Source organism: Cannabis sativa, chromosome 8 (genome assembly GCF_029168945.1).
Source record: "Cannabis sativa cultivar Pink pepper isolate KNU-18-1 chromosome 8, ASM2916894v1, whole genome shotgun sequence".
In the NCBI taxonomy this organism is placed as follows: Eukaryota; Viridiplantae; Streptophyta; class Magnoliopsida; order Rosales; family Cannabaceae; genus Cannabis; species Cannabis sativa.
Window position 1 is genome coordinate 22,634,490 of NC_083608.1, and position 22,594 is coordinate 22,657,083.

Genomic DNA, 22,594 nt, shown 5'->3' on the forward strand with positions numbered 1-22,594 from the left:
CCTTGAAAGGGTCATCCAAGGTCACATGACTCAGCCAAGAACTGACCAGGATCACTAAACCCAGGGATAAATTGGCTAGCTTTATAGGGTGAAACCCTAGAGTTGGCCAACTCCAATGATTAAGTGCTAGGACTGGCCAAGTCTCAAGCAAGACCTCTAAGGCCAGCCAAGATTAGTTGTGAATGCAAATGTGTGTTATTTTTCAAAACTCGAATATGTGCCTTCTAACACCCTAGCTATTATAGGCATGTTAGCATGATTTTAAACGTATTGTGCAGCTCGTTGTTAATCAACGAGGTTATTGAAAATCGTGAATAATTAAAATATTCTTATTTAATTAAAAATTTAAAGTATTACATATATAACATTTCGGGATCCCGTTTACAAAATACTTTATAAAAGTTTGCTATACATATAATCAAAAGTTTGTCGCATAGCGACTATACAGCAAAAGCCTCGATGTCCCAAAGATCGTACGCTCCAGGCCTAATCGCCCCGACATGTACAATCTTCATCTGCTCGCTCTCACGGCTCCTCAACTTTAGTCTTGCCCTTACCTACACATAGCAATAGCACTATGAGTCGACAGACTCAGTAAGAAAAGCATAACATAAACATGCAAATAACCCGGGTTATAACCTGGCCCCCATACACCCGATCATAACCCTAATCCCCGTGTCCCACACGGTACTGGGTCTAGAACGTTCATACGACAATACTATCGACCATAATGTCAGCCTATACTCAATATGCTAGTCATACTCTAGCCATATTGATGTGACAGCATCGATCAGTATTTCAGCCAACATACATTTATCAGTAATCAGTACAACTCTACGTATACTATTACTGCTATCAATGTAATCTAACAGGCATAAACAACATGTATGCTAAACATGTAACAACAAATGCATAACACTATACTAATCTTACCTCGATTCCGAATTAAGGTGTGCCGGCCAACCTGAGTGGAACAACTGCTCAGCGAATTACAGGCTCCTAAATCACATCAATCATAACAAAGGTAAGTGACAAGCTAAATCACTTTCCAGGGACTAAAACTTGAAACTAAAAGTTTCTCTATCGATGAATAGCTTGGCAATACCCTAAACATCTCAAAAATGGGAAAAACTAGGGTTCCCATAACTGCCCCAACCGGTAGACTAGTTCCCAACCGGAATTCCAGTTCTGCGGGATTTCCTAGGGACCAACTGGAATTCCGGTTCCTACAGGTCCCCCTGAACCGGAATTCCGATTTACTGCAGGAAAGATTCAAAAATTCATATCTCACTTAAAATAACCCCAAATCATACCAAACTTTCCAGACCTGCTCCATATATCCCAAAGAACATATTCAAGGCAATAAAACACAACTACATGCACTGAAACAAAACTTGCCAATAAAGAGCCAAGCTTGAGTACCAAAACTCAAAGCTTGCTCAAACCTAATAACAGCCCACAATTCAAGCCTAATTCAACATAACCTAGCATAATATAACCATTGAAAACAACAACAAACACTAACAGTAACTACAGCAACAAATCTCACAAAGCATGCATAATTCATTTTCTTCAAAAACAAGAAACCAAAGAGTGAACTACAACAGACTTACCTAGAGTTTAAGATCCCTTAATATCTGCTAGAGCTAGCTTGTAAATAGAGAAAAACACAGCAACCCTAGCTGGTTTTGAGGGTTTCGAGAGAGAGAGAGAGAGAGAGAGAGAGAGAGAGAGAGAGAGAGAGAGAGAGAGAGAGAGAGAGAGAGAGAGAGAGAGAGAGAGAGAGAGAGAGAGAGAGAGAGAGAGAGAGAGAGAGAGTGAAATGCAAACTTTTGGAAACTTTCTTATTTTCTTATAAAAATTATAAAAATGAATAGATTATGATTTATTAACATACCAATATTAGCATACAACCCATAAAAGAGAATTAATTTATTAATTAAGCTAAGTCCACTAAAGGACAAACTACTAATGGCAAAAAGACTATATTGCCCTTCCATTACCAAAACCACTTAAAAGGCACTAAGGGCATTTTGGGAAATTCTAAAATCTCGACTAATCCCGACATTCCCAATGTCTAACTAAACTGTCCCGCTATACTAAAAATACTAGGATGTGATTCTAATAGCCAAACACCGCGTTCCAATGTTGTCGGGCACTGAAAAAGTAAAATCATGAAATTTATATATGTAACACAAAAATGCATTCTGAATTCAAATAAATCATCATAAATTAATTATTTAGAATTAATAAATAATTTCCATAATTAATTCCTAATTATATGCTAATTTCTAAATTTAAGCTAAGCGGTCTTTACATGCCTCATGTTCTTTATGATTCAGAGAGTCAAGAATCACAACGAAGGCCAAAATTAAATCTTTTCCATCAAGAAGTCACACATTATACATTCTAAAACTGTCATGTGGATCAAAATACCAAAAAGATTACAATCTAACATGAGAATCAAAAAGTTTTTAAGAGCTTAAAAAGCTTGAAATTGAGTCTTTCTTTTTCCCTTTTTTTCCCTTGGGTTTCCCTCCTTTTCCACTGCCCCTCTGTGCCCAAGACTTGGGAGCAAGAGAGTCTTGCTTTTTCTTTTTATTTTTAAGCCCTTAACTCGAGATTTGGCTTCCTCGAGTTTGATAAGTCATCTTCTCTATCGAGAAACTCGTTCATGATGTAGACTAATTTCATTTTAAGGTTTGACCATAGGGGGATCATCTCCTTGAACTTGACTACTAAGGCCATGACATTTGTATCCTCGCCAAGGATTTTCTTCTTACCGGTGACATCGAAAAATCTTTGGATGTAATTCTTGAGGGATTTCTCGTCTTGTTGCTTAATGTCAGACAGATCATTAGCCTCGATTTGTCATTGACAGGACATGAAAAATTGGTTGTAAAAAACCTCTACAAGCTCGCTCTAGGAATATATCGATCCCAGGGTTAGCTTGAAATACAATCTTTGAGGTGTTCCAAATAAAGTGGCTGGAAAAATCTGACAGCAAGCATCCCCAAGGAGATCCTGGATGTCATTTGCACCTTTAAGTTATGAATATGAGACAGTGGGACCACTTTACTGTTGGAACTTATTTTACTACGATCTTAGATCTACTCACAAGTATGTTGATTAACACCCTAAATATGAACTTTCTAAAACGATGAAATAAACACATATAAAGTTTAGGAAACCTTACATTGGGTGCAGCGGAATATAATGACTCCTTCCGTTCAGATATCTAGCCCTTGATTCCTTTCTGTAGCAGAGCATTATCAATATCTGAACCTGGATCTCTTTCTCTGAATCTTTGATGCTGAAACTCCTTCTTGCTGAAAGTCTTTCTTCACGATCTTCCTCACTATGATTGAGGTATCACTTGATGTGTGTGGGCACTACTCTTACACTAAGAATTTCGAAATCTCAATGAGGAAGAGAGAGAGAGTGGGTTCGGCCAAAGATAGGGAGAGAGAAGGCTCAGTTTTTTCTGAATGAAAAAGTAGAAAATTTAAGTGTAATTTTCCTGAAGCCTTCACTATCTATTTATAGCATTCCACTAGGGTTAGGTTTGAATTATTTGGCATTAAAATAATGAACATATCAGTTTAAAAATTCAAACCAAGTGGCCGGCCAGGTACAGTAATGGGCCTTACTTGGATTTTGCAGTTTTCTCAATTCTGCATCTGATTTTCTCAAAAACGCCAATTTTCTAATTCAACCATTTAAATGCCAATTCTAACTATTTAATAACTATAAATAATTATTAAATAATATTTTCATTTATCATATTTATTAACTGAACCATACAAAGTATCATAATTAACAAATATGCCCCTAAAACTCTTTCTTTACAACTTCGCCCTTACTTAGTGAAAAATTCACAAATAGACATAGTCTAATTTGAGAATTATAATTGATTAATCAAAACCAATTACATGAGTCTTACAAGCAATATTATCTCAACTAGTGCGGGGACCATGGGTCTATATAACCGAGCTTCCAATAAGTAGATCAAGAATTTATTACTAAAATTCACTAACTTATTAATTCTTCGTTGAATCCACGCATAGAGCTTAGAATTGCACTCTCAGTTATATAGAATGCTCTATATGTTCCACCATATAGACACATCATTAGTTATCTATTGTTATAATCCTAATTTGATCACTGATCCTCTATATGAATGATCTACACTGTAAAGGGATTAGATTACCGTAACACCCTACTATGTATTTTATCCTTAAAACACTTGACCCCGTATAAATGATATTTCAGCTTATGTGAAATGAGTACTCCACCATTTATGTTCGTTTGGTCAAGCTCGAAGGAGATCATCATTTGCTTACTATTCGCCAGATAGAAGCTATAGATTCCATGTTTATGTTAGCGCTCCTACTCAATTGCACTACCGTGTTCCCAAAATGTACGTATCACCCTGACCTAAAAGTAGACTTAACTAACAAATCAATGAACACGAATAGCCTTTCAAGATTGAGCCTAATCATAACAGGATTAAGAACATTTGATCTAGGATCAACTAGGCGATATTAACTTGAATAGATATTACGGTAAGTTTAATAAATCTACGTCAAAGTTCAATATCGGTCCCTTCCGATGCATATTCCATGCATCCAACCTGAGCTTCACTTTAACCAATGCTCTGGAAAGAACATAGCACTTTTCCAAATGCAAGTAAACTCTGTTGTAGATTATCATATCAGTAAAACCATATGTCTGATAAATCTAGAAAACTTTATTCACATAGTCATGTTTACTTTCCAATGTGTTGACGGCACAATAAACAGGATCAAGTATGTGAAAAGGGTTTCAGATGAATTTATAAATTATGTACATATAATCATGAAATAAATCATGTGAACCATGCAACATTAAATGTTATTTCTGATCTATATTAATAAGTAAATCTGATTATATTGAAATGAGTTTTATTTAGGGCATAAAACCCAACAAACTCCCACTTGCACTAATATAAAACAAAAAGTGCGTTTCAAATAATCTCAACACCTCGATATACAAATCAAGTGTAGTAGTAGTAAACTCCTCGTAATAGGATCTGAAAGGTTAAATTAACCACAACCTTTTCTCCACCATTACTCTTCCTTAATCACAAAATTATTGATAATGTGAAATTCCTCTCTATATGTCTACTCTCTTGGGATACTGGATTCTATACATACCTTTGGCAACTACTTTTGGTTAATCAGGAAATTAACACTAGTAGTTTAGGCAATTTGGAATGGTGCCAAAAATGTATAGAACTTTCCTTAGACTGAATAAGTACCTTTCCTGTAACTTTAACATTCAGTCCCTTCCTGGTAGACCTAGAGACTTCAGATAGGTTTTTACACTTCTCCAAAATCACTATTCCACCCCTAGAGTAACCACCATCTTATTAGAAAGATTTACTAGCACAAAGGAAAATTTCGAAATCTGATATGGTGTAGTCTAAGAGTTTTAAACACACCCTTATAGACTAACATATAGTTCCTCTTCTTAATCTTAGGATTTACTTGATTGTCTTCCAATGTTCTTCTCCTGGATTAATCTGATACCTACTCATTACTCCCACTCAACAGCAGGTGTCTTGTCTAAGGCATACAAAAGCATATCTAAGACCTCTCACTGTTGATTTAAGAAATTCTTTCATGGCTTTATCTTTTCTGGAATAGTTGAGACTTTTCCTTAGATAAATAAAATCTATGTCTAAGAAGTTGTGAAGCTTCTATAGATTGCCATTAGAAAGAAAATGCTTCAGCATCTTACTAAAGTAAGTTGCTTGCATTAGAGTAAGTAATTACCAGGTATACCACAAGCCATAGGTTTAGATAAACTCAAACCTATAATACTAGGAACAGGAAGTTTGTTAAGTCCATTGAATAGACTTATAAACAAAAATTTCCTTTTATGTCCTTGTAATGGAAAAGTTTAGGTTACTCCATGTAAATGGATTACACCATAGTTCTATTGGCTTTTCTTCTTAATTTTCTTATCTTGACAATCCATTACTTGTTTAAACTCACAATGGATTTTAAATCACTAGTGTCTCCCAAGTCATAAGAAGGTGAGTTCCTAGAAACTCTCCCACTACGACAAGGTACCGTGAATTATGTCTAAGAAAACTAAACGGTATTAACCTCTTTGGTTGTGACAAGACAACAGAGGCAGTGGGATCATCATATGTTGTATAAGATTATAGAACACTTTTGGAATCAAGAAAAATATCTCCTTTATTTGCTACTTTATTTTCAGACTTAGTCATTATCTTAGAAAAGTAGTATTTGTTTGAACAAACACTTTCTTATCTATTGACAATGGGATGGTCCACCCCTAATCACTTAGAATAGCTAACAAACCATGGTTAACAGTTCTAGCTTTTCTTAAGATTTTGATTAGGTCATCCATGAATCTAGTAATGATTTACATTAAGTATACAACCATTACATCATTCTGAAATTGTATTACCATAGAAGGAATTAGGCAACGACTAGTAACTAATCATCAACATGCAACTCGAAATTTCTGGGGAGGTAAGTTTGGATAGAATTCAAAAATCAAATTAATGATCTTTGAACTGCATATCTACTAACTATTTCTCCACCCCTATCAGTTCGCAAGATCTTTAATCACTTACCTTAATGGTTTTAACCATTGCTAGAAATTAATGAAATTTTTCAAACATTTTAAATTTCTTGCTAAAAGGTATAATCTAGTGTTATCGTTTTAAGAATACAACGAAAAACTCATATCCACCCCTGAATGTACATCCATCTGCAAATGAGATGAACTACTTTCAGTGGATATAGGCATATTAACTCTTTGCAGAGATTGATCTTGTCAAATCCACTATGAACAAGATACAAATGCCATAGATTAATGACAAATGTGGTTGAGTCTTTTGATGATTTAGGTCTAGTTACATCAAAAAGTTCTTAGAATATTGCAAGTGGATTCTGGTCACAGAATACCAAACTCATATTCCATATAGTTTGAATCCATTAATAGAAGATGGATATTGAACACTTGGAAAGTGTAACTGTATTGCTTCCTGGAAATAGAAATATAAGAATATTTCTTTTTGGAATCTAAAATTAAAGTCAAAGACTTAAATTTATACCAAATATAATGAGTAATTCTATCTTGGACCACCACTAATAATTTAACTCTAAGTCTGATTTGCCCATACAAGCAGGAGATTTCTAAGATTGAGGATTTATATCAATTGGGAATAGAATTTCGGGATTATAATCATATGCGTCATTTAATTTCTTAAGAGAAAATATAGAATGACATGAAATGATTTATAGACCATTCATTCAATGATATGTTTTGAAGCTAATTCAAAATGAATAAGCTAAGAGGAATTAGGATAATTTCGTTTATAAATAAGAATCCAACGATGCTTCGATTAGCGAATGTCAAAGTAATCTTATTTATACAATCTTCTTGTTTCATATTGTAAAAATACTAGTCTAAGGTGTCATCAATTGATGAACAGCTAGATGTTGCATATACAATATTTATCTTTCGAGTTCTAACACTATTATGTATGTTTAATGGTGAAAATCCATTAGGGATTTATCTCATTAGATAAACAAATCAAGTTAGACCAACAATGAAGATTCAAAATTAAACTACAACTTAATAACAGAAAATAACATGGTTCAATATAAATTCATACACAATTCGGAAATTATTAAACATATAGCAAGTAGGAATGACAAGTGAAAATACTAAAACATACAATCCTAAATAATTTCCAAGGTTTTCAACAAACTGATATCAGTGTCCCGTTTAGGCGAGAGTCAAAGCTACCATCCATTGAATAGAGTTGTCAGCTCATCTAAAATGTTAAACATTCTAGCAACCTTTTATTCGATCAAGATTGGAATTCAGCGTTGTCCCGTTTAGGTGAGAGTCAAGGCAATTCTATCTTATGAGCTTCCACCATTGTTTCGCAATTTGCAAGTCAAATATGGTCGCCACCATTAGGGTGATCCATACCATATAAAACACTTACAAACTACTTATCTTTCGAGATTAAACGGTGCGAAATTGCTAATGAACGTTCCTCCATTAGGGAGGATTACTCACTAAAACAAACGCGATGTAAAACAAACAATGGAGATCGAATATCTTAATAATAAAGCTCATTATTTAAAGAGAGTTGTATTTTCTTTGATTCTCTTTATTTAATCTATTTATTTTAAATATATATTTATTAAAATTTCCAATTTAGAATGAAAAATTCTAAATATAAATTTTAATTTAATATTTATAAATTTTACTTAGATGGATATGAAAATAACATGAATTATTTCCATCTTAGTAATAATTTCCAATAAATATTTAGAAAAATATTCAATTTAAGTTGTTACAAAATTAATTTAAATTAATTTACAACTCAAATTTAATTTTCTATAAATATATATTGTATTTCGAAAAATTAAAGTATTCAAGGACACAATTTTCGAAAATGCATGTTAAAATAAAAAATTAATCCTGGAAAAATTATTCTAATTTAATGTTGGCCCAAAATTAATTAATAAAATTAATTTACAACAAAAAATATAATTTTCCTATTTAATTAAATATATAAGAAAAATTTCAAATATTTAAGTATGATGATAAAAATCAACTTAAATATTAATTTTCTATTTAATTAAATACACTAGAAAAATACTTCAAGCAAAAATATCATCTATCTAGATTTTCTTTTGACTAATTAATTCAATTTCCAATAATATACTTTAATTCAATTTATTTTAAATTAATCAATAAATGAAAAAATCATTGATTTAAGTTGATCCAAGAATTAATTAAAATAAATAATTAATTTACAACTTAATCTATTTTTCAAGATAAATTCAAAATCATCTTGCATTATGAAATGCAATTTCAAAAATTGATTAATAAAATAAAGAAAAAAATATATTTTGCTTCATTTATTTTAATTAATCATTAAATGAAAAAATCATTGATTTAAGTTGGTCCAAAATTAAAATAAATAATTTAAAACTTTAATCTATTTTTCAAATAAAATTCGAAATTCTAGCATTTAAGAAATGCAATTTCGAAATTTGATTAATAAAATAAAGAAAAAATATATTTTGAAAATTATTTAAATTTAGTTGAAAAAATAAATTTCAACTAAAAATAATTTTCTATTTAATTAAGTGTCATGAAAAAGAAATATTTAAGTATCATGATGAAAATCAACTTAGATATTTAATTTTCAAATTAATTAAATGTATTAAATTCAAGAAATAAATAATTAAGTGTAGAGAAGGCCTAATTATTAATCTCTAGTTTAATACTAGGAAAAAATATACTTAAAATAAATTGTACCAAAATTAATTATTTAAATAATTAATTTCACAATTTATAATATTTTCCTATTTAATATTAGAAATAATAAGTAGTCTAGAAATAACTATCTATAAAATATCTTATTTGACTAAGTATTTTTACCACAAAATTTGAAAAAATATCTAATTTAAGTTGTATTAGAAAAAATCTAGAACTTAAATATTTTCAAATTTAAATTTAATTAAATATCAAAAATTAAGTTGTAACCACTTAATTTAAAAATATTCCATTTTAAGTTAATATTCGAAAAGATATCAACTTAAAAAATATCTAAAATATTCCATTTTAAGTTAATATTCGAAAAGATATTAACTTAAAAAAAATATATCTAAAGAATCTTAATAACCAATGCCTAAAATTCCTCAACTTAATTTTGAAATTTGAAATTCAAAAGATATTCAGATTTAAGTTGATTAGTTATAGATAACTAAATATCAACTTAAATAGGAATATTTAATGAAAAAATTTAAATTAAGCTTCAGAAAGAATCTATATGGTTATAATTCTATATTTACTTAAATACAAGAAAATACACATAGTTTAGCTTAGAATAAAATTCTTTAAACTATGATTTTCTTAAATTAATTTCAAAATAAATGAAATTAATTATGTTGCTAATCAATTTTATTAGGTTAAACTAGTGTAATTAACCTAGTACAGTTGTTCAAATCAGGCAAATGGGCCTTCACAATTGGGGTGGTTCATGTGAGGGGGTGCTGGGTTCAGTATGTCGTACCCACTACTATGGCTCCCAACTCTCACACAACGCCCAAAAGAGATGAATTTAACCTTAAAATGAACAACTGTTATTAATTGACTGAGCCCAAAAACTAAATGGGCCTAAATAAAATCTATCAAGAACTATGACATTATATTTAGCAACAGCAACCTATATGCATCTATAATGAAATTAAACGCATAGGCTCACACAGGCACACTTTGGATGGGTCCTATCATGTTGCTAGGTCATACACAGATGAAAGAAGATTGTAAATATACCTGTTACAAATTATTAACTTGACCAAGGGAGCCATGAGTTAAAATCAGATCATTGGATCTGTCAACAAGTTAACCATGGCTATTTGCAATCAAGCAATAATAGGTTTTGAAAACTTACACAAGCTAAAACACATACTCCTGCAACAAGGTTAGCTGGATAGTTGGATGTAGGATTTATTTAATTTTAAATAAATAATTTCGAAAAATAATTAATTAAATAAATAAATAATTTATTTTCGAAAATTTTAAAAAAAATTTGAAAAAAAATCTCGAATTTTTAAAAAAATATTTAAAAAGATTTAAAATTAAACCTACAATTTTAAAAAAAATTAGGTTTCAATTAACCTAAATATCATTTCAAAATTTGCTAACTACTTTTAAAAATTTAATGTTATTTTATAAATAAAAATTAAATAAAAAATTAAAAAAGATAAATGAATATCTTTTTCACATTTTAAATAACATTTAAATAAATAAAATAAAAAAATTTAAAAGTTAGCAAAATATCTTACATCTATTTAAAATTACATGATTATAGTTATCTTATTTTAAATTTAAATAAGGTCAAATTATTTAAAAAAAAAAAGATTTAATTTAAAAATTTAAAATTTGACCTTAAATTTAAAAATAAGATAAGATATAATCAAATTTTAAAAATAAGATAGATTATTAAGCAAATAAGATAGATACTAACTATTTTTAAATTCAAATTACACTAATATCTTGGATTAAATTTAAAAAATATTAAATTAATTCAATATGATCATTAGAATTGAAATAGAAATAGTAATAGTATAAATACAGAACTACACAAAAAATCGGAAGTTAATTCCATGAAAAAGCATGAAAAAACGAAGAAAAACGATAAAATTACAAGCTGTACGGACAGTATACTGAGCATACATGTCTGTGGGCGCGCATGAGGGGTGCTGGGCGTGCAAACTCGGCGCTAGTGGGATTTGCATGAAATCCGCGCGCGCATGAGGGTGCTGCTCAACCCCGATTTTTTCGAAACTTCAAAAAATCATAACTAATTCAAATTAAATCGAAATTGAGTTCTGTAAAAAAGTAACTTGCTTAATTTTTTTCCATAATATCCAATAAAAATAATTCCAGAAACAGATATTCAATTATTTTTCACGAAAATTCACAAACACCAATCAATCATCAAATAACACTTAATACAACATGATACCATCCAAAAACAAACAAACAATCGTTTTAAATTCCAAATTTCTTGCAAGTAAATCAATTACCATGGCTCTGAGGCCAGTTGTTGGAAATTATTTTACCAGGATCTTAGATCTACTCACAAGTATGTTGATTAACACCCTAAATATGAACTTTCTAAAACGATGAAATAAACACATATAAAGTTTAGGAAACCTTACATTGGGTGCAGCGGAATATAATGACTCCTTCCGTTCAGATATCTAGCCCTTGATTCCTTTCTGTAGCAGAGCATTATCAATATCTGAACCTGGATCTCTTTCTCTGAATCTTTGATGCTGAAACTCCTTCTTGCTGAAAGTCTTTCTTCACGATCTTCCTCACTATGATTGAGGTATCACTTGCTGTGTGTGGGCACTACTCTTACACTAAGAATTTCGAAATCTCAATGAGGAAGAGAGAGAGAGTGGGTTCGGCCAAAGATAGGGAGAGAGAAGGCTCAGTTTTTTCTGAATGAAAAAGTAGAAAATTTAAGTGTAATTTTCCTGAAGCCTTCACTATCTATTTATAGCATTCCACTAGGGTTAGGTTTGAATTATTTGGCATTAAAATAATGAAAATATCAGTTTAAAAATTCAAACCAAGTGGCCGGCCATGTACAGTAATGGGCCTTACTTGGATTTTGCAGTTTTCTCAATTCTGCATCTGATTTTCTCAAAAACGCCAATTTTTCAAATTCAACCATTTAAATGCCAATTCTAACTATTTAATAACTATAAATAATTATTAAACAATATTGTCATTTATCATATTTATTAACTGAACCATACAAAATATCATAATTAACAAATATGCCCCTAAAACTCTTTCTTTACAACTTCACCCTTACTTAGTGAAAAATTCACAAATAGACATAGTCTAATTTGAGAATTATAATTGATTAATCAAAACCAATTACATGAGTCTTACAAGCAATATTATCTCAACTAGTGCGGATATATAACCGAGCTTCCAATAAGTAGATCAAGAATTTAGCACTAAAATTCACTAACTTATTAATTCTTCGTTGAATCCACGCATAAAACTTAGAATTGCACTCTCAGTTATATAGAATGCTCTATATGTTCCACCATATAGACACATCATTAGTTATCCATTGTTATAATCCTAATTTGATCACTGATCCTCTATATGAATGATCTACACTGTAAAGGGATTAGATTACCGTAACACCCTACTATGTATTTTATCCTTAAAACACTTGACCTCGTATAAATGATATTTCAGCTTATGTGAAATGAGTACTCCACCGTTTATGTTTGTTTGGTCAAGCTCGAAGGAGATCATCCTTTGCTTACTATTCGCCAGATAGAAGCTATAGATTCCATGTTTATGTTAGCGCTCCTACTCAATTGCACTACCGTGTTCCCAAAATGTATGTATCACCCTGACCTAAAATTAGGCTTAACTAACAAATCAAAGAACACGAATAGCCTTTCAAGATTGAGCCTAATCATAACAGGATTAAGAACATTTGATCTAGGATCAACTAGGCGATATTAACTTGAATAGATATTACGGTAAGTTTAATAAATCTAAGTCAAAGTTCAATATCAGTCCCTTCCGATGCATATTCCATGCATCCAACCTGAGCTTTACTTTAACCAATGCTCTGGAAAGAACATAGCACTTCTCCAAATGCAAGTAAACTCTGTTTTAGATTATCATATCAGTAAAACCCTATGTCTGATAAATCTAGGAAACTTTATTCACATAGTCATGTTTACTTTCCAATGTGTTGACGGCACAATAAACAGGATCAAGTATGTGAAAAGGGTTTCAGATGAATTTATACATTATGTACATATAATCATGAAATAAATCATGTGAACCATGCAACATTAAATGTTATTTCTTATCTATATTAATAAGTAAATCTGATTATATTGAAATAAGTTTTATTTAGGGCATAAAACCAAACATTTACCTGTGTACAGGTGCCACACTGCTTAGAGGGAATTTCAAGGTTTTGACTTGACCAGAGAGTGACAAGCATCGGTCTCTATCCAACTCATGCTCCATCGGCATTGGTTTTTCCATTTCTCTAACCAAAGTAGCCAAAGTAACAAATTTGACCCTACCTACTCTGCGTTTGGTGGTCTGTGTACTAGTTGGAGCTTTAGCTACCTGTATAACAGTGTCATTGCTAGAAGCTCTCGCTTCCACCAACCACTTTCGATTGAGATCGTTCCTCAAGTCCTTCTTTTTCTTAAGGAAGTTGAAGACATTGGCCCTATTGGCCATTTCTTGCCCAAGCGACCTAGGTGGAAGCCTGGGGGATTTCTCATGAATGATGACAGAGTCATCTCTCGAGTGACCACGTCTAGCGATGTTACTCGTTATACTATAGAGACTATTTCCTTTGAAACAATTTTTTTCAGGGTCGTAAGTGTGGACAGAGTTAAACTGATTACTCAGGTTCACCACTTCCCCATACACATGTGGAAAGTACTCCTATTGCATCTCGTTGGGCACTCGGGAAAAGTACCGACGTAAAGCACCTAGATTAACCCAGAAATACTTTTGGGTGTGAAATGGTTCATTGGTCCTTAAGCTCAAGGCTTTGAACCAACCATTATCATTGCTCAACCTCTAAATGGACCTTACCAGTTCTATTGTAGGTCCCTCTCCCTTAGTAAGGTCATCGGGTGGCCTGGAATAAGAAGACCAGTGAGAGATAGCTCTATATGGTGATATAGTTTCCCTACGGTTCAGATTACTCCTAGTAGGGTCCTGATTGGCTTGCTCCACTAGAGGTAGAGGGCCCATAGAAGGTCGCTCACCCCTATTTTGAGTCCTATTGGACTCTCATTAATGGTTTGCTTCCCAATTAAGAGGTCGTTCACTTTTGGTCTGAGGACTGTCAGACTCTCGTCGAGGGTTTTCTTCCTTAATAGGGGATCACTCATTTCTGATTTGAGGCCTTTTGGAATTTTGCCAAGGGTTTGCTTCCCCAGTAGGGACATTAGTGCAAACTGCTCGAGGAGCAGTGGAAGTGCTACCGAGATCAGTAGCCGCAACATTCCATGCATTCAGGTTTTACCCTAAGCGTTGGTCTACATGGAAAGTTGGAAAATGTCAAATCCTTCCTCCAGTGGACGACACTCTCCCTAGTACCGTCCTAATAATAGCTCGATACGACTCGCGTATCGATTGAGCCAGATTGGCCCTCATCTTCCTCTTGGAAATTTTTTGAGCATCAATGCTAGTCCGTTGCTCCTGGAACCAGTGTTAGAACTCCTCCCACTGCATGTTCATCGACTCTCACAAATTTTGTTGCAAGTTAGCAACAGACTCCTTTAGTTGCTTAACCTCGAGGTTGAGCGCAGGATCCTCCTCACGCTTTATGTGTTCCTCTTTGAGGCCCACAGACTCATTGAGGTACACATGAGGCTCACCTGGTGGCATAGAACCATGTGTGCTGTTACTGACCTTTGTTGGCGGCCTAGGCAGTGGTCTTCAGCCACATGCTCTCGATCCACCTCTTGAGGTGGCACCAACTGTACATCTCAGTCCACACTAGTGGATCTCGTTGTCACTATTCTTTTGTAAGTCCTTAGGTTCTCGTACTTATGAATTCCTTTTTAGAATGAAGTGCGTAGTCAAATGATAAAAATTTAAAGGCAACCACGAGACTCGAGCGGTGCTCTCAATGAAAGTAGCAAAATGCTGACGCTGAAAAGTGATCAACTGCATACCGTTTGATAAGAGGTAGCGATCAACAAATGTATGAACAAAAAAAAAAAAAGAACACCGTAGTTACAGTAGTTCACTCCTCATGTTGTCACGGTAATGGAGTCACGTCTACTTAGAGATTTTATTATCACAATAGATAATTGCCTTACAAGAGAACTCAAGAAAAAATGACTAAGTCTAGCTTCACTTCACAATTTTTAGAGAGAGAAAAACTTTGACCATTTAGAAAGAATAAGGAATGCTTAAAATGAGCTAAGGGAGCTCTCCTTTATAAGGAAGAAGGTCAAATTAAGTTACAATAAAATAATTAAAAAAAGTGCACAAAATTCGCTGGGAAATTCTACACAAACTCGTGAGTCAATTTGAGAGGTCTAAAACATTAAAATAGTGGCAAGGGTGTGAGACACACTTAGCTCTATCTTGAAATGCACTTTCATATGACACTTTAATGTATCATCTGGATAAAAAGTGAGAGAGTTATGGTTATTTTAGTAAGCGGTGTGCACTGCTGAAAGTGACTACGAGGTTAAGTCGACCTTTGGGCGCTCAGATTGACATGAAATGTCAACGTGAGGGCCCATAACTTGGTTTCTTCTACTTTAGACATATTTTGAGATACTTGAATGATGTGATAGCTATCTTTAGTTCATTTTTTGAATCTAGTTAAGTTTTCTTGGAAATTTTACTTGATATGCACGGGTGATGCTCATGTAATCACTAGTGATGGCTAGGTGACAACTGAATGATCCCTAGTGCACACATGTACATGAGATAGTGACTTACAGAAGCATCCAAATCTTATTTTAGCAGAAAAATAAGATAGATGCTCGGAACAGACCTATTGTTTAATGGACGAAACACTGAGCCTCAGGCCAAATGTCAACTTGGGTGCCTAGTGTGGTGATAGGTGGTGTTTGGGAGCTAAACAACCACTTGGATGATATTTTCTCCTAAGTCCAAGTCTCATATCTTGTTTTGGGAGCAAAAAATGAATAAAGTTTGAGACAAATTCGAAATCGGATCAGTGGAACTACATGTTCGTGTATAACACGTCAACTTGGGTGCCTAACATCTCATCTGAGCTCCAAATGGCTTTAATTTTCCCAAAAGCATTTTTATCTTTTATTGTGGATGAAAATAAGGAAAATGCCTGAAAGACTTCTCCATAAAGATGTGTTAGAGTGCCCCAGATTAAAATACGTCAACCTGTGCGCCCATAGTGGCCTAGGGGCATGCGCTGGGCGCCCAGGTGAAACATCTTTGAAATTTGTGTTCTGATCAATCTTCTATTTGGTGAAAAGTACTCCACGAATTTCATTTTCATCAAATTTGCACACACATTACTCGATGAAAAAAATCGGTGCCTAGGTTGAAATGTAAACTTTAGTGCCCATAGTTGGGAATGGGCTCTTTCAGGATGTCTTTGATAAAATATCACATTCTAGGATTGTTCCTTGATAAATTTAAGGAATTGGGGTCCAAGAATGTCCCCAAAAACCTAAACCCTGGCCGTTGTATGCCCAAATAGAATAGGTGCAACCTGGGCGCCCATTAGGGCTTCATAGTGCCCGGGTGTCGTACACCTACCTCTAAAGTTTTGAAACTTAGTTAGGGCCATTTGTCTCATGTATCCTAGGGCAATGGCTATGGAAATCACCCATAGGAAGTTGCCAGGAACCAAAACTTATGCAAGATGACACTCATGATGTCAACCTGGGCGCCCAACGCTAGTACTAGACCCAGTTTGAGCCCTAGGATGTCCACATGACATTCTCAGCTTCATGGTTCATCGTTTTAGGGTCACTAGGACCTATCCACTTAAACTTTATCGAAGGATAACACCTAGGAACGACTTTGTTGGATCTTGGTGCCCCTCAGGGCATCCCTTGATGTCAACTAAGGCACCAACACAGTTCCCAATACCCAAGTTGAACACCCTATTTTTGAGAGGTAGGGCCTAAGGTTATTTTCTTCTTGCCACGTGTCAAAAATAGTGTTCATGTCATTGGGTCAAATTTCTGAGTAAACGCATAAGTATTAAAATGAGGGGTAATAAAAGACTTAAATAAAAATTTTAATTATTTTAAGAGTACTAAAGTGGGTAATTTTTATAAATAAATAGTATCAATTAATCATTATCCAAAATAAAAGATATCAAATTTGTATTTTAGCAAAATAAATAATAAATAAGTATTTACTTTTGTCTTATATAATAAAATAATTGACAATAAATTAATAATAAGTTATTATTTTTTATATAATTTAATGAAAACATCAAATTGTACAATTGTATGCACATTGATAAAATTTGATACAATTATATCACGAACTTATTTATTTATTTGCCAAATATTACATAATTTTTTACATTTTTCATTATTTACTACAAAAATTTAGGTGGTGTTTGGTAACACTTTTTTAATAAGTTTTTTGTTTTTAAAATTAGAAAAGTGAAAATATTTTTTTAAAAACATGTTCTATAAAACTGTTTTTGCTTTTCAATTTTTTAATTAAGAATCAAAATTTTAAAAACAAAATAAAATCACTTTCAATATTTTTTAAATAGTTTTTTTTCTTAATCAATATTTTGGACTCCGATAAGACTCGGACCCAAATCCTCTCTCACGGCCCTTGTGCTGAACCCGACCTCTAACCCGGATCCGAATTCGACCCCGGACCTAGACCCGACTTAAATAAAATCAAAAAAATGAAAATAAAAATGAACTTTACAGAACACACTTTTGTTTTCTGTTTTTAAAATTGAAAAACAAAAGTGGTTACAGAACGCATTTTTGTTTTTCGAAAACAAAATTTTTAAAAACAAAAATTTTACTTTCATTTTGTGAGTAAAATATTAGAAAATAAAAGTGTTACCAAACGGCACATTAATATTTATGCATTTCTACATGTTTTGCTTTCTAGTATAACGCATGCCGTTCCTTTTTTCCATAATTAATACAAGTTAAGTATGTTACAATTTTTTATTATGGAATGACATAAGCCCATTATTATTAGGTGTTTTCAAATATTTTATGTGATTTTCTTTCTCCACTTGTTTAAGTATATAGTATAACCAATTTTTCTTACATCTACTAAAACTCCATATAATTTAATTTCTTTGAGAATTATATATTAATTTTTTTTGTGTTATATTTGCTTGATCAGTTCAAATACAATTAAGAAAAAAAAAAATGAAAAGAAGAACAAAAAAAAAAAGAAGAAGCTTATACCACTACAAAAGATCTTACTTTTAGTTACAACAAAATTTGTGACTAAAAGTAAGAAAGTAGTGACTAATTATAAATTGTTATTCTTACGTTATGACTAAAAAATCCGTGGCTAAAAGTATTAGTCACAAAAATTACAATTTATTGTGACTAAATGTGTTTTTAGTCACAATATTTGTTGTGACTAAAACTAAATTAGTGACAACTTGTAACTAATTAAATATTATGTTTAGTCACAAGTAATTTTGTTGTGACTAAAAGTCACATTTAATCACAAAATTTTTTTGTTGTCACTAAAATAGTGTACTAGCCTCTTGAGTTTTTAGATTTTTGGTTTAATTTTTTTTAAGCATTATTTCATAAATACTCATAAATAGAGAAAAGTTTACATTTTTAAGAATTTTTTTTCATCTTTTACTATTTTATCGATTTTTTTTTATAGACCATTGTTTTTAAGGTTTTTTTTTTTGGAATTACGTCATATACTATTTTTTAATTTTATTTTTACATTTTATAGTTTGGTTACTTCGGTGGTTTTTATGTGGATTACCATGAATTTTAGTTGTAATTTAAGTTGCTATGTAGGTTGTTTTGTGATTTTCTTAAAAAGAGAAAAATAACTATTTTGAAGTGTAAAAATGAAAAAAAAAATTAAAAAAAAAACATCATTGGCACGTTATGTTTATATTGCACAAATATAGTATAAGGTTGCAGTAACATAAAAACAACATTATTTTCCTTTTAGAAAAACACATCCGTACAAAAATATATATAAAAAATTGTAAAAACATAAGAAAAAGTGTAATTTTATGTATTTTGTGTAAATTCTTTTTCTTTTTCTTTTTCTTATATGATAGAACTATAATAGTTTTTAATTTTCTTTTAAATAATTTGCGGTATCAAAATAATTAACTCACTACAAGAATTTTGACAATTAGGGGCGGACCTATTACCGGCGGGGAAGGTCCGCCCCTAATAATAAGGTTATTACCGGCGGATTTAGGGGGTCCGCCGGTATTAGTATTTATTTTTTTAAGAAAATTAAAAATATAATTTAAAAATAGTAATACCGGCGGGCTACCAGTATTAGCGGCGGACAACCCCCGCCGGTATTTACAAGGCACATTTAATGCGGGAAAAGAACCGCTCTTTATTTCAAATTACAATTAGCGGCGAATCAATACCGGCGGGGATCTGCCGCTAATTGTAATAAATTATTATTTTTCCTATTAATACCGGCGGGGCCCAGTATTAGCGGCGGACCCCCGCCGGTATTGTTCGGCTATATAAACACACAAACACCCGGTTCCCCCATTTCTTCCCTTTCAATTTTTTTCCCCAATTTAATTTTTCTCTCATTTTCTCTCTGAAAACCGAAGCAAGCACTCTCCAACCCGCCTCCCCTAATTTTTTCTCTTTGTTTATGCCTCCGGCCGGCTTCGTCTCCGCCAGTGTCGTCTCCGTGTCCGCCTTCGCCTCCGTCTCCGTTTGAAGTGGTTTAGGTATTTATATTTACCAATATATGTTTTACAGTTTATTTTTTTTAGTTTTGTTTTTTAATGTAAATTTTTATGTTATAATTTTAGAAATTGTAGAAGAGGTTTCAAATTTTTTGCTTGGAGAAGAGATCCGAAAGTTTCATTTGCGTAAAGTATGTCTTTTATTTCTGTAAAATTTGTAGTTAGTATTATAAATCTGAAATGTATTGTATATATAAATATTTTAATTAATATGTGTAAAATATTGTTAGTATATAAATTAAAAATGTATTAGTTTGTTAAATCTGTAATTTATTTTGGAAAAAAAAAACTGTAATGTGTTGTATATATATATAAATATATACAATATATAGTATATAGTGTATTCTATATATTATATATTATACAGTAGATAAATAGTATATAGTATATATATCTTTATACATTTTTATATATAGTATATATAATATTTGTCTTAGTAAATATGTGTAATATATAGATTATTGTTTGAGTTCAATTGTTTATGTGTAATACATAGATTATTGTTTGAGTTTAATTGTTTATGTGTTTTGATTTTAGTTATAATTATTTGTTTGGTTATAATAATTTCAGTTTTGTATTTAGTAAAATTTTACTAATTAAAAAATTGATAAATTGAGTTTAAATGTTTTAATTATAAATAAAAAACTTATATGAATATTTGTGTAATTATTCTTAATTAACAAGTAAAATTTTATAGATTTTTAATAAATTTATATAATTTTAGAATTAATATAATTTATGAAAATAATAATTATTGAAAATATAAAATTTTGCCTTTTAATATTTTAATAATTTAGTGTTATTTTGTAATTATTTTTAAATATGTGGTTATTTATAAAAAAGAAATTAATTTTTTTAAAAAAGTTATGTAAATAATAAATTAATATTATTGATAAAAATAATTAGTATTTATATAATAAAATAATTAACAAACATTTGAATAATTAGAAAAAACTTTTTTATTAAAAAAAAAATATTTTTTAAACAAACTTAAATTTAATTATTTATATTAAGTTAATTATATTTTTTTAATTTTTTAAATAATATGATAATTAAATTTATTTATAAATATATTTATGTAATTATTAAATTGATATATTTATTTATAAGTAAATTAAATATTTATATAAGTAATTATTTAAAAAAAATTAGAGAAATAAAATGAGTTTATTTAATAGTATTGAATATTAATTTTAATAAATAAAATATAATTAAAAAATTCGTAAATGAATATCATGAATTAATAATAAATATAAAATAAATTGATAACTAATATTTTATAAAACTTTAACCAAATGAAGTCTTTAACCAAATAAAACTTTAAACAATGTTGGTGTACACTTTGTTTCAATATACTAAAAATAAAAAGAACACACATATTCTTAGGATTTAGGATAAGGTGAATAAGGTTCCATCTCAAAACCAATTGATAATGGGAGAAGTAGCCCATTATATATGACAATTTATTTCTACACATAAGCAATGTAGACACCCTCCCCACGTTTGGCCTGAAAAGTGTAAGTATAACGAACGACCTTTAAGAGACCACAGGACCGAACGTGACATTTTAAAGAGTCCCACAAGGCTAAATATCAGGAAATTTGTGGGTGTACAAGTTGGAAAATTTGTAGATTTTTGAAATAGGTCAAAGACCCCAACACTGGAAATTGGCACACATTGGCCGAAAGGTCCCAAATGGAGGTTCAAGGGGAGACAGTGGAAGTATCTTTTTGGATACTCGGATCACAAACGGCTTTTTAGACCAGTGGCACTTTGGGCTCATAACGAATCACAAGTGGCTCTCATACATGTTAGAATCTGGGATAAGGTGAATGGGGTTCTATCTCAAAACCAATTGCTAATGGGAGGAGTAACTCATTTCTCTTATATATGACAATTTATTTTCACACGTAAACAATGTGTGAGACTAACTTTACATACAGGGACGGAGGGACTTTAGCCCATATGTGGGCTAAAGCCCTCACTCAAATATATACATTAAATTTTTTATATGTAGATATATACATATATTAATTCACTTTGCTCAATTTATTAAAGTCCAATTCACAAAAGCCCTCATTCAATATCTTAATCATGATTCATGAGCCTACTCTTATTTTAATCAAGCCCATTTTAAAAGTAGTCCAATACAAATAATAAAAAAAATGATACTTTATTAAAAAATAAAATAATACTATTGACAATATTTTATTTTATTTTTGTCAATAGTATTATTTTATTTTGTTGAAGATGAAAATTTGAAAGATGCATTTATTATTATTTTTATTAGTTTTGACTTAATATTTATTCAAGCCCTCACTCAACTAAATTTCTGGCTTCGTCACTGTTTACATATACTTATAATTGAGAGACTGAATTTTATTTTAAACTAAAAATAAAATTATTAGAATGACTCAGATAATTATAATTTATAATATACTACATCATAAATATATATCTAAAAAATAATTATAATTTCTCCAACTTCTTTTTTAATATACTGAAACGTCCCTTGTATTGCAATCTTCTAGTTTTTAT